The sequence below is a fragment of the Peromyscus californicus genome, unplaced genomic scaffold (assembly GCF_007827085.1).
Source record: "Peromyscus californicus insignis strain IS unplaced genomic scaffold, ASM782708v3 Scaffold_5__1_contigs__length_169319896, whole genome shotgun sequence".
In the NCBI taxonomy this organism is placed as follows: Eukaryota; Metazoa; Chordata; class Mammalia; order Rodentia; family Cricetidae; genus Peromyscus; species Peromyscus californicus.
The window spans coordinates 132,476,203-132,488,909 of record NW_026294573.1 but is presented as its reverse complement, the minus strand read 5'-3'; positions in this window follow the sequence as shown (position 1 = coordinate 132,488,909).

Sequence of the window (12,707 nt, the reverse complement as noted above, 5' to 3'; positions counted from 1 at the left end):
ACACAAGATACGGAGACACAGGACAACACACACGGACACTCTGCCTGCTTCCTTCCCCTATGATGTTCTGAAGAAAAAGCTGACTTTTAAGGTCAAACTAGACATATTTAAACTCTATACATTCTCACTTTATGAGAGGCTTGTTTTCATTTTTAAATGTAGCCACCTGAGCATTAGTAATAACCAAAGACTAGTTGAAAGGCTGAGGGCTGGTCCAACGGGGCTTAGACCAAGTTAAGACACAGGCCAGCATTGCCGGATCTAAGAAGGATGCTGTATTCCAGAATGGCATCGGGCCAGTAGATGAGGCCTAATCAAAAACTATACTTCTTTTTCCCCCCCTTTCCCTTTCCTTTTCAATACGAATACAAGCATGGGAAATAAGATGTGGCCTTACTATAAATTAAAAGAGTAAAAAAAATTTACCTAAATCAACATTAGGAAAAACATATCCTGGTAAAGCCATCTCCCTGTCAGCTATTTTAGTATGAAAAAAGAAAGAGATGTTACCTTAAGGTGGCAGGAAAAACTTCACCCTTTCACCTACTAAGGCTTTCTCACATCTTAGATGAATAGGGATATGTGCTTCCTACCTTTTTCCTGCATGCACACAGATATCATGTAATGATGTCATGTATGGCTACAATGATTGTTTGCATGGATTGAGCCAAAAAATTAATAATCTGTAGCCTTTTTGTTCCTTTAGTATATTTTTTATTGTGTGTCAAAATTATTATTTTTGGCATGCTCAATTTAAAATGCACATGTGTGTGTTTATAAATGTGAGCATTTTGACAATATGTCTTAAAAAGCCTGAGAAATACATACTGCCATATAAACCTGGGTATGCTGAACATCTTAAAAACTGTTAAAGTGATATCTTTCTGTTAAGTGTCCCATAAAACCTTAAAATACTAATTGCCCATAAAAAGCAACATTCATTAGAGTCATCAGATAAAGATTTCCTTAAGCTATAAAATTTAATGTTATATACATAGATTTTAATAAAAATTTCCAAAACAGGTTATAAACGTGTGCCCGTGTACGCACACACACACACACACACACACACACACACACACACACACACACACACACACACACATGTATTTATATAAAACACATGTATGCATTGTGGTGGTTTGAGACTGTCTCCCGCAGGCCAAGACGTTTGAATACTTGGTCCCTCTTTGGCGGCACTGCTTGGCGAGTTTTAGAAGGAGCAGCTTTGCTGGGAGAAGTGTGTAGCCAAATGTCTAAGCGGTCTTATTAAATAAAAAACACGCAGTCAAATATAGGGGTGAAAGCCTTAGAGATCAGGAAAATAGTGAGAGACACCAACCACCTTACCTCATCATGCCATAGCTTCCAAAGAGAGCTACTTCCTGTCTACCCAGGCACCCAGGCTTTTACTGCCTTGCTGTTATGCCTTCTCATTGGCTCTTAGCCCAGCTACCTCACTTCCTTGTCACTGCCTGTCTGTTTAGACCTCCAGGTCTCTATGGTTGGTACTGGGAAAAAAGGTGTGTGTCACCACACTTGGCTCTGTTCCCTTCTGTGGCCTTGAACACACAGAGATCCTGCCTGCCATGTGATCGGATTAAGGGTGTGTGCTACCAATTCCTGACTTCTGTGTGGCTTGCTATTCCCTCTGATCTCCAGGCAAACTTTATTTATTAACATACAAATAAAGTATCACCACATTTCAGCACAAATAAAGTATCACCACAGAAGTACGTCAATGGAGGTAGAATTTGAGGTTTCAAAAGTCACACACCATTCACATTTCACCCTCTGTGCTTCCCGCTTGTAATGATATGTGAGCCTTCAGCTCTCTCAGCTTCCAGCCCCAGCTGCCTCATCTGCCACCTGCTCCTCTTCTGGCTCCACCATTATGGACCCTAACCCTTTAGAACCATAAGCACAAATAGTCTCTTCCTTCTAGAAGTTGCCTTGGCCATGGTGTTTTATCTCAGCATTGGAAAAATAACACACACATACACACACACACACACACACACACACACACACACACACACACACACACACACTATTAAAACGGGTCCAAATAATTGCATTATTATGAATTTAAAACTAACACTTCAAGAGGTCTGACAACACATTCAGATGTTTAACAAGCAATGTGACTTAACTCCATTTACTCCAGATTTGGGTTAACTCTTACCTAAATTATACAAAAGACGTCAATCTCCAATTACAAAAACATTGATACATTTATATCTTAAATACTGAATTTCCTTGATTAAATTAGTATCTAAAGTGACCTATTGTACAATTAGCTGACTTTAAAAAATAATTAAATGTCATTTACGACTTGTTGATAAAAAGGAAATGGACTAAACTACAGTTTCCTTCTTCTAGAATCTCATTTTTATTTGTTTGTCTGCCCCCCCACACACACACACACTTGGTTTTTGTCGACATAGGGTTCCTCTGTGTAGCACTGGCTGTCCTGGAACTTGCTCTGTAGACCAGGCTGGCCTCGAACTCACAGAGACCCACCTGTGCCTGCCTCCTGAGTGCTGGGATCAAAGGCGTGCGCCACTGCCTGGCTCCCATTTTCATTTCTAACCATTAAAATAAAAAGTAAACTGTGATCATTCATGCCTATGAGAATGATAACATTCTATCATCAAACAGGTCTGGTCTCTTCTTCCTAACCATGCTGTTAATATTTGGTGTAACTCTGGTCTCTCCTGGAGTTCTGGTTAGCCACTCCACATGTGTAAGATCAAACTGGAAAAAAAATTATGAGATAGTAGGTTTCTTTGAATAACCCAGACATAAATAACATAGTTTAAGTATTTCTTCCTTAGTGACTTTACCAGATATTCCTCTCTCCTGGGGAATGTTGTCTTGCCTGCTACCCAGCCTCATTTGCATTAGATCCTAGGAGTGACCTTCTGTGTCAGAATTAACATGTGACTAACATAAAAACCTCACGAAATGCATTCATTTAACAACACCGTAGTTGCTAGTAACCATCAGATAGTATCTGTGGCCCACAGCTGAGATTTCTCTGGTTTGCTGTAATGGCATATTTACTGTTGCCAACAATGACATTGAAAAGCAACGTGAGCCTGGTGGTGGTGGCACATGCCTTTAATCCCAGCACTCGGGAGGGAGTTCAAGGCCAGCCTGGTGTACAGAGGGAGTTCTAAGACAGGCTCCAAAAGCTACAGAGAGAAACTCTGTCTCAAAAAAGCCAAAAAAAAAAAAAAAAAATGAAAAGCAACTTGATTTATTACTACTCATTAAATTGCTTCCCCACTGGGATGCGGAGTTTGGGGTAACTTAAATCTGTGTTCGTGGATCCTGATCACTCTTTTTGGCTCTAGAGTAGACTCTTGGCCCTTTGCTGTCTGCACACATAAGCACAGAAGTCACAAGAGAGTAGTGAGTCCAAGTTCACCACCTTTCCCACCTCTGTTGCTTCCTGAATGAAAGATGGGACCCCATTTCTTTTTGGTTTTGTTTTTCTCCTTTGAGACAGGATGTCATAGGCTAGACTCCAACTTACTGTGTGGCTGAGGCTGCCCAGAACTGATCCTCCTCCCTCTACTTCCCTAGCGCTGAGGTTATAGGCATTTGGGCTACACTCAGATCCACCACCCAGCCTCCCAAAGCACACCTGAGGGTATAACAAAGGAGGGAAGAGTTCGGATTGATGCTGAGATGCGAACTGCATAAGGAAGTGAGGACGTCATCTAGGTGAATGACTGTGGACAGTAACAGAACAGTTTGCTGATCTCAACGAGTGGAGGACTTTTGGGACTAAGGCTTGGAGCCGAGGATGCAGCTCAGTGATAGAGTGCTTGCCTAGCATGTGTGTGACCCCGAGTTCAATCCTCAGCACTGAAATGTGCAATGGAATTAGAAAGATGGAAGATACGAGACTGATGAGGGGCTCTGCAGTGGAGTCAGTTAAAGCTTCTAAAGTGTGGCCAGTAGAGAGAGTAGCTGAAGATATCTTCAGAGGAGACCAAGGAGACCAGAGTGAAAGATTCTTAGAGATAAAGTGAGAGTGTAATGGGCAAATGAGACACATTATGCTTAGTACAAAGATGCCTTTCAGAAAATAGGAGTGCTCACAGAATCAAAGCTATCTTAGGAATTCCTCATTGCCTGGTCTCCTGACATCATCTCTCCCTTCTTTCTTTCCTCCCTCCCTCCCTCCCTCCCTCCCTCCCTCCCTCCCTTCCTTCCTTTCTTTCTTCTTTCCTTCCTTCTTTCCTTAGAGATATGCTGGGGGATGTCTTTCTGGTACACTGTGAATATATGTTGCTCCCATTGGTTAATAAATAAGCTGCTTTGGCCTATGGCAAGGCACCTTAAAGGCAGGCAGGAAATCCAAGAGAGAGACAGGAAGAAGAAAGGCAGAAGCAAGAAAGATGTCAGCCGGCTGCCCAAGGAGCAACATGCCATCAGACTGGTAACAATGTGACAAAACATAGATTAATAGAAATGGGTTAATTTGGCCAGGCAGTGGTGGCACACGCCTTTAATCCTAGCACTCGGAGGCAGAGCCAGGCAGATCTCTGTGAGTTCGAGGCCAGATTGGGCTACCAAGTGAGTTCCAGGAAAGGTGCAAAGCTACATAGAGAAACCCTGTCTCGGGGAAAAAAAAAAAAAAGGAAATGGGTTAATTTAAGATGAAAGAGCTAGCTAGCAAGAGGCCTGCCATAGGCCTTACAGTTTGTAAATAATATTAAGCCTCTGAATGATTATTTTATAAGTGGCTGTGGGCCCTCAGGGCCAGGCGGGACTGCAGGGGCCTGTCAAGACCAGAGAAACCTTCTGGCTCCAGACCTAAGATCCAAATATGGCAGAATATTACAGAATCAGCAACAGTGGAATTTAAATGTTCTCATCACAAAGTTGTAACGATCTTGTGAGCTGGTGGGAAAGCTGTGTAACTTGATCCACTCATGCCATCACCTCTACAATTAGGGCACCACTTTACGCAGTTTATGTGTTTCTGAGGAATCACACCCATGGATTTGAGCTCAGGACTTCATGCAGCTAAACAAGAACTCTTATCAACTGAGCAGCATCCCCAGCCCCCACTGACTTGATGCACATTGTAGAAAGGGGTCAGACTCAGTTAAAACCCAAACCCTGCACTGCATGTTTGGTTCCATGGCTCCTTCCATACAGCAGACACATAATTAGCTTTCTGAGTAGTGACTTATGACAACTTTTACAAAGACATTGTGTGTCATAGAACTTCAGGCATGTTAAGCTACTTCTCCCTCTTTATGCCAAGAACTCCATGAATATCAAATACAACTTACGGAGAGAACACTAACCAATAAAAAAATTATGGTGATGATTTGAATGTATCCACCAAAACTCATGTTGAAATTTCATGTTTATGGTGAAGTGAGACCTTTAAGAGGTGAGCAAGTCCTGGTAGGTGACCTCATGAAGGTGCTAGTTTATTTGCATGTTGGTTGGTCATACAGAGAATGGCCCTGCTATCAAGGCCAACCCATTGTTATCTTGTGTATATGCCATCTCATCACATGGTACACTGTACAGCTTCAGGACTCTGCAGAATCCTATCAGCATGCAGGCCTTCACCAGACAAGGATCCTTCATCTGGCCTTTCCAGAACCCTGGACTGTGAACTGAACAAATCTTTGCTGTGGAATAATGCTCTTGTACACTGTAAGGATTTGTCACTCGAATTAGATTGATAAAACACTGATTGGCTGGAAGCTGGGCAGGAAGTTAGGTGGGAAAGCCAAACAGAATTCTGGGAAGAAGGAGGGCGGAGTCAGGAGTCACCATTCAGATGCAGAGGAAGCAAGATGAGAACGCCGCACTGAGAAAAGTTACCAAGCCACGTGGCTAAACATAGATAAAAATTATGGGTTAATTTAAGTGTAAGAGCTAGTTAGTAATAAGCTTGAGCTACCAGCTGAGCATTTATAAGTAATATTAAGCCTCAGAGTCAATTATTTGGGAAGAAGCTGCTGGGTACTTGGGAACAGGCAGGTAGGAGAGAAACTTCCACCTACCTGTGGCACCTAATATGGAGCTATTTAACATTCCTTGTGGGAGAACCTTCCATTGATATCTTTTAACTGGCTGAGAATTATAAGTAGGCTCTGTGAAGGCAAATTTTTCTCTGTCTTTTCCTTATAAAGGTATAGTGAAGTGAAGAAAGAGTCTTTTAAATCAATAACTATAAGAGGTCATTCTTTAGGTAACAGAGAAGGCAAAGAAATTCTAGACTGTAGAGAACCCATTCATTGAATCACCTTATTAACAGCTCTTAGATCTGTTAACATTCTCCATTTTTCAGATTTCTTTTTAATAAGAAATACAGGAGACTTCCAAAGGCTGGTTGATTCTTCAATATATTGAGCATTTAGCTGCTCCTGTATCAGTTGTTCTAAGGCCTGTAGTTTCTCTGATGTTAATGGTCATTGCTCAACCCATACAGGTTTGTTCATGAACCACTTTAGAGGTAGGGCTGTTGATGCCTTTGAAAGATCAGCAGCTGTTGTGCCTTGTTCTTGTACAACCTGAATGGAAAGTGACTGTTCTTTATAATATCTTCTAATATTTTTCCCAGAAACATATGTTAGTTTATGATTTGTTTCTGAGATTAGAGGAATTTTAATCTGGGTATTCCATTGCTGCAACAAATCATGTGTACAGAAATTCATTGCAATGTTAGCTACATATGCTGTGGATATCACTCTGTATAAATAAAATGCTGATTGGCCAGTAGCCATGCAGGAAGTATAGGCGGGACAAGCAGAGAAGAGAATTCTGGGAACAGGAAGGCTGAGTCAGGGAGATGCTGCCAGCCGCTGCCATGAGTACCAACATGTAAGATACTGGTAAGCCACAAGCCATGTGGCAAGGTATAGATTTATAGAAATGGGTTAATTTAAGATATAAAAACAGTTAGCAAGAAGCCTGCCATGGCCATACAGTTTATAAGTAGTATAAGTCTCTGTTTACTTGGTTGGGTCTGAGAGACTGCGGGACTGGCAGGTGAGAGATATTTATCCTGACCATGGGCCAGGCAGGACCAGGAAAACTCTAGCTACATACATATGACTTTGTTGCTAGAGTTTTCCTGCCTGGCCCACAGTCAGGACAAATCTCTCTCACCTGCCAGTCCCACAGCCACTCAGACCCGACCAAGTAAACACAGAGACTTATAGTGGTTACAAACTGTATGGCCGTGGCAGGCTTCTTGCTAACTGTTCTTACAGCTTAAATTAATCCATTTCCATTAATCTATACCTTGCCACATGGCTCGTGGCTTACCGGCATCGTCACATGCTGTTTGTCATCGTGGCAGCTGACAGTGTCCCTGACTCAGCCTTCCACTTCCCAGCTTTATTCTCCTCCTTGTCCCGCCTATACTTCCTGCCTGGCAACTGGCCAATCAGTGATTTATATATTGACCAATCAGCAACACATTTGCCATACAGAACATCCCACACCATGACTTTAATTTTCTTCTCTGTCCTTCTGGCCCTATACATTCAACCCATCTCATGGTGTTCCACCTGAGATAACATTTCAATCCCTAAAAGCTAAGCAGTTACCTCCTCAAGAGGCCAATTTGGATGACAAGATTCTGGTGCAATTATTGTTATATCCACAGCTGTGTCTACAAGACCTTCAATGATGATGTCATTTATTTGGTTTTTTGGGTTTTTTTATTTTCAAGACAGGCTTTCTCCATGTGGTTTTGGTGCCTGTCCTGGATCTTGCTCTGTAGATCAGGCCAGCCTCAAACTCACAGAGATCTGCCTGGCTCTGCCTCCCAAGTGCTGAGATTAAAGGCATTTGCCACCACCTCCTGGCATTATTTGTATTTTTAATTTTTGTCTTTTGTTCATTTATAGAAGTTTGCCAAAATATTTGCCTTATTGTTTCTCCTGAATTCTTTGTTCTCTCTTCTATAGCTGTTCTGCCATCCAGAGCAGTATGGTTTCTTACAATAGGCATTAGGTTTTTTAATTGCTTTGGGAAGGAATTTCCTTCACAATGACAAGAAACAACTGAACCAAATTTGATATGAGGGCCTGCAAGAGGCTCCTCAAGGCATTTCCCAATTGCAAAGGGTTGCCTTGTCTGTCCCTAGTTGATCTACATTCCTTAGTCCAATGCCTGTCTTTGCCGCATCTTCTGCAAAGTCCAGAAGAGAGGGGCATTTTGTTGGGATTATTCTTAGCAAAAACATTGTTTATAGAAATGCCATATTTATAGTCCCTTTTTAGGTAACCTTGTTTACCACCACTGAAACATTTGACATTTCAATTTTTCTTCAAACGTCTGAAAATCACCTCTCCTATCCAAGCATCACCATGATTATAAGATTCAATATTCATTGTATCTTGGATCCATTCCTCCAAGGTTGCTGATCTTGCCTTTAACCTAATTACCCTTTTACATTAGCATTTTCAAAAGCCAGAAATTCAATTATTATTTGTCAAGCTTCTGAATTTGGTATCATTCTATTTACTGCTAAAGTCAATCTTTCTAGAATCTTAGAATTTCTTTCTAAGAAATCTGGGAAGGTGTCTTTGGGGCCCTGTATGACTTTAGTAAATGACTCAATTTTCTTTCCTATTTCTTCAATTCTGTCCCAAGCATTCAAGGCCTGCACAGCATAAAGGCAGGGTATGATCATCATATAGAGATTGCCTTTGTACATTAGCATAATCTCCCTCTCCAAGAAGTCAGTCTTGGGAGATTTCCATACCTCTAGCACTACTTTGTTGTTCAATGGTATTAGCCTTATCTTTACACCAGGTCCTCCACTATAACTGAGGACCAGGTTCTAACACTGCTCTCTCTAGTCTTGAGGGATACTTCTCTTACAAGTTGACCATGAGCTTAACATCTGCTTCACAAAAGGTGAGTGCATGCCCTATGAGGCTATCACTTCCTTGAATCTCTTCAACTCTAACATTTGCACAAGAGTCCATTCAGCTCTTACACAGTCTGGGGGATATGTATCATTTGACAGTTCCTGTAAGATTACTAGATAAATTAAGGTTGGCTGTTTGAAAGCCCCAGGCTGTTTCTCTGTAATCTTATAATGCAATGCTGAGATTGGTTCTCCTTTAAATTCCTCTGTCTGGGTCTGAATATCTCTATGCTTTGTTTTAACAAGTTTTTCTAAAACTTTTATCTTGGCACTCATATCAACCAGCTTGTTTAATGATCAAACATAAAATATTTATAATTGACATTACATAAATCCCATATAAATTAATTATCCTCTCATTTAATTGCTCCATTTTCAAACCATCTAGCATATTATCAAACAGAGACCTAACTCCCTCCATTGTAAAAATGTTTCCCATTTTTTAATGTGGAAAAAACTCTTTTTTCTTAAAAAAACTAATTCCCCCCTTTAAGAAATCCAATTGATTCACCAAATCTGTTGACAATGATGATTCAGATGACAGTGAAGTGTGACAGCTACTTAGTGTGGCAGCAGCCCGAGGGGGTTTCCAGGGAAACCCACACCCCACCTGTAACACAAGAGAGGGCAAAGAGCCAGCCATCTGCACTGGGAACATGCAAAAGCGACTAATTCCTGCTAACTCCGGCTAACTCTTTAGCTGGTAGGGTAGTGACTCAGGCCGTGTGTAGCTCTGGCCTGAGCCAATGGCTGCAAAGCCACAGTCAAGTGAATTCATACCCCAAAAGTTGGATGCCAGATGTAGCACAAATTCCAATTGGTCTTATTAACAAAACCCCAGAGTCAAATATTGGGGTAAAAGTGGAAAAATCAGAGAAACAGAGCAGCCAGCCACTAGTTCTTACCTCTATGAAATCCTCAGTTGAAAGAGACTGAGCTCCTTTCTCCTCCCACCTTATATTCCTTTCTGTACCCAGTCATATCACTTCCTGTCTCCACCTCCCTAGTGCTGGGATTAAAGGTGTCTGTGCCTCCCAAGTGCTAGAAGCAAAGGCATGGGATCCCAAGTGCTAGGATTAAAGGTGGGTGCCACCACTGCCTGGCCTCTATGGCTAACTAGTGGTTGGCTCTGCCCTCTGATCTTCAGGCAAGCTTTATTTGTTAGAGCATACACAAAATATCACAACCTTTGCTTTTTTTTTAAATTATACATATTCTTTTGAAATTATTTATTTAATATGTACATGTGTGCTTGTGAAAATTTATGCACACCTTGACCCATGTGTGGAGGTAAAAGGACAACTTAGTGGATTTCTTCCCTTCCACTTTTATGTGGGTTCTGGGGATTGCTTTCAGATCATCAAGCTTGCATGGCAAGTGAACCATTTAACCAGCCCCAAACGTTTGCTATTTAAATGTTTAAAAACTTAATGTGTATATATGTACGTCTATGTGTCAGTCTGTGCACGTGTGAGCATGGATACCTGTGGAGTCTAGAAGAGGATATTGGATCCATGCAACTGGGGTTGTGAACCACGTGATACGGGTGCTAGAAAGTGAAATCAGGTTCCCAGGAAGAGCATCAGATGCTTTTAACCACTTAGTCACTGCTCTGGTCCCACTTTTGCTGCTTCTTATGTTGTTTTGTTTTGTTTTCAAGACAGGGTTTCTTTGTGTAGCTCTGGCTGACCTCGAACTCACAGAGATCCACCTGCCTCTGCCTCCTGAGTGCTGGGATTAAAGGTGTGTGCCATGGCCGCTGGCCTCCACCTTTGCTTCCTATGAATTGCTATGTCTCTGGCAGCAACAGAAAGTGGACACTTATCTTATGATCTCTGCATCTCAGAAGATTCAAGTAGGAAAGATGAAGAAACATTAGCATTTCCAGGGAGCCACATGGAAGCAATGAAGCTGTATAGACAACAGCACACTGGGAATACAGTGAGTAACCCAAAGTAAAAGGAGGTTCGTGAGTTACAAGACAATCATATAGTGAATATTGTATAGCTATTATGAAAGGAACAGCATTTTAATAACATATAAAATAGGAAATATATTAAATAATAAGGTGTATTAAAATATACTACAATAGCTTACACTATAGTATACAATATAAGCTAAATATTATTTTTAAAAAACATAAGGTATAGCTCAGTGGTACATACCAACATGAGCTATCCATTAGATTCAGCTCTACCATGGGTGTGTCCACCCATCTTCATGCTGAAACTGAGTAAACTTATTTATCCTTTTTGAGGAAACTTGCAAAGAGCACTCACTAATTTACTTCAACTTTCAACTCTCTGATTTTTGTTTGTTCGTTTGTTTTGTTTTGTTTTTCAAGACAAGGTTTCTCTGCGTGTTTTGGTGCCTGTCCTGGATCTCACTCTGAAGACCAGGCTGGCCTCGAACTCATAGAGATCCACCTGGCTCTGCCTCCCGAGTGCTGGGATTTAAAGGCCTGTACCACCACTGCCTGGCCAACTCTCTGATTTTACAGACAAGTAAAATGGCTCCTAAGTAAGCAGAGACCCACTGACAGACATGAACCACATCAGTAGCAAAGAGGCAGGGTACTGTTTGACTGAAGCTCAGTACACTTGTGCAAGTCAGGCATGTGCCATCTCTCCCAGTCCTCAGCCACAGTCACAAGCTGTTTTTATGTTGTAATTAAATGCACACATAAGTCTCAGTAATGCAAATTCTTTTAAACATTTTCCTCCTCTTTGAGAAACATGGTGTGTTTTTGTTTGTTTGTTCTATCAAAGGTGGCTAACCTACCAAGGACCAATGTTCCATAAATCTTCCCCATCTTGTAAAACTTTTATGCAAATCTCTTAATCTCCTCAATTTAGTGAAACTTGTTTATGCAAGAGCCCAGCTGTATTCTGTAACCTGATGACCTGGAGCAGTTGCCTTTCCCCTTTCATTCATTTCCTTTGTGATAATTATGAATGAGCCAACAGCATCAGATTGTGAGGTCAAGCTCCCACCAATGGGATGAGACACAGTCACCATCTGCGTTAGAAAAGTGAACTGCCTGCTCCAATGTGCTTGCTAGCCAGGTTTGGGTTTGACCCCCAAATTTCTTTTTTTACAAAAAGAATTTGCCAGGTTACTTTTGCTTTGTTGAGATGCTCCTTTATGTGACACCTAGAATGTTCTTTTCTGAAAGTTCCAACTCTTCGTCTAAAAAGATATTTTTAACTTATGCGTATGCATATGAATTTGCTTAAGTACATGTACACCATGTGCATATTAGGAGTCCACAGAGGCCAGAAGGCATCCAAGTCCCTAGAGCTGGCGTTGTAGATGGCTGTGAGCCACCCAGTGTGGGTGCTGGGAACTGAACCATGTCTTCTGCTGGAGTGGCAAGAACTCTTGACTGCTAAAACGTCTCTCTAGTCCCCAGTTCTGACTCTTCATTCACTCTTTCCTCTTAGCATATTAGCCCAAATGTATGTCTAGTACATCTGGCCACTTTTCCACCTGGAATGTATACATATATTTTAACCTTCAGTTACAGAAAATTTACTTTAAACACCACGTCCGTTAGCCATGTTTCTTCTAGAGGGTCTTTGTGGAACTTCCCCTCCACTGCCATTCAGCGTGTGCTCCTCTGGAGAGTATTTTTGCGAAAAGCTCAAGAAACTCAAAGGGCCCTTTTACTAGCATTTGTGGAATCTCTGACCTCATTTGAAAATTTAAAATTTAAATTCCTTCCTCTAAAGTTTGTCTCTTTAGAGAGTGCTTATAATCTTTCCCCCTTAGTTTTCTTTAA